The sequence below is a fragment of the Lepus europaeus genome, chromosome 4 (assembly GCF_033115175.1).
Source record: "Lepus europaeus isolate LE1 chromosome 4, mLepTim1.pri, whole genome shotgun sequence".
NCBI classification, from domain to species: Eukaryota; Metazoa; Chordata; class Mammalia; order Lagomorpha; family Leporidae; genus Lepus; species Lepus europaeus.
Genome location: NC_084830.1, coordinates 90,021,786 through 90,023,647, shown reverse-complemented (window position 1 = coordinate 90,023,647; position 1,862 = coordinate 90,021,786).

Sequence of the window (1,862 nt, the reverse complement as noted above, 5' to 3'; positions counted from 1 at the left end):
CTCAGGCGCGTGCGCGCCAAGCGCCGCGCCTCCCACTCTGCGCGCCCTCACTCCTCGAGGCCTACTGCGCCGCCCTTCCCCCTGCACGCGTCACAATGCCCGAGTTTCCCTCTCCGCCGGGATTGGCTGCGGCCCGAGCTGACCTGCCCTTCGTCGCCACGCCTCTCACGGGCTTGGGGAGACTTTGCCGCCAGCCGGCTGTCGCCGCCGACCGCTCTCGGTCCCAGGATGGCAGCCACTCCCTGGAGCCCGCCTCAGCCTTCCGCTCGGCAGGCGCTGGAGTGAGAAGAACGCTCCCCAAGGCCAGTGCCAGCTCCTTTGTTTCCCGCGGTCGGAGCCTACTCATTTGTGCGAGTCCTGAGCGCCGGGCTCTGAGAGGCGGGTGGGGCTGTTTCTGTGTCCACCTCTAGGTCCACACCAGGGTGCAGATTTGGGGTCAGCTCTCCCTCTCTTTAAACAGTTGGGAAGGAGAACAGACTTGTCCCCAAAGTCCTCACTTTCCCGGCTGAGCAGTGTCCACAGCACTGATTTCAGCACCGGGCTCGGTGAACCTTCTGCTGCCCATGTGGTTCGAACGTTTAAAAGTGAGTTTATTCCGCAGATCCATTGCTGATCTAATACTTGGTACAATTCCAGAGGGCACAGGACACAGAAACAAAGCCCGGAAGCCCGACCCTAGAGGAGTTGATCTTGGGGGAGACCTATGTCAGATGGGGAGGGGCTAGGGAGTAGAAATCGCTGTTTTCATTCAGGGTGCATAGGGGATCTGGGGACTCATGTATTTGGGGTCTTATTTGTACAGTTTTTATCTTTGAGTTTAAATAGTGAGAGTTTTTGGACTCAGACTGATGATTTATTGAACATGATAATGGTGGGACTCCCGTGTCATGTACTTTTACACATTTATGTCAGGGTTTTAAGTGATTTCATTGTGATATCAATAGAGAAAATATTTTCACTGCTTACTATAAACAAGTCTCTGCTATGAATTTTCTTCTGATATAATATATGGAATTCCAGGGGCCAGCAATCATTCCATCAATTTACTTAAGTAAGTGGCGAGGAGGTCAGCTCAAATTGAGGTGTCTTAGTTGCCTACCTGTGCTTCCCACACCAAATGCTGTTGTTCCCACCTGATTCAGTGAAATCACACATCCTCTAAAAAGCCTTATTGTTGTTTTTACAGTTTGAATTAAATGATCTGCCTTCCTCAAGTAAGGGAATGAAATCCATCTAATAATTGAAAAAAAGAAAATTCAAAGCTATTTAAAATTTACTAACAAGAGGGGCAGACAGTGAAGAGTGGCCTAGCAGTGCAGTCACTAGTTGAGATGTCTACTAGCATATCAGAGTACAGCCAACTCACAAGAGAGGTGATGAAAAGAAACAGGTTTCTTTAGGAAGCCAGCATTCCTAGGAAAGAGCATATTTGAGATCAAAAAGGCCATTGTGGCCTCCTCAGGACCCAGCCTGGCTTACTAGGAGTCAGGGGACCAAATGGCCCAACCATCAGTGGCAACCCCAACCCCACTCTAATGAGATTCGCTGTTCCCACTTCCCTACCCGCTGCAAGACTATAACAGGACCTGCTTCCCTGCACATGTGCTGGCTTTGTCTGTCTCTCTCTCTCTCCACCGCACTCCCTTTTCACCCTTTCTTGCCCTCTCCCTCCAGCCCGTTGGGTTTCCCCCCACCCACCCAGAACTAAACCTTTGCTTTAACTTCCATGTTTGGTGTGTTTTGTGGTGGCCTTTACAAGTGAGTAGCATGGGCCTAATTTGAGCTGGTAGTAAATGCCCAGCCAGTCAGCCAGGAGTGGAAGTGTACTCACCAAGCAATCTAGTCCTCATAAACTGACTCCA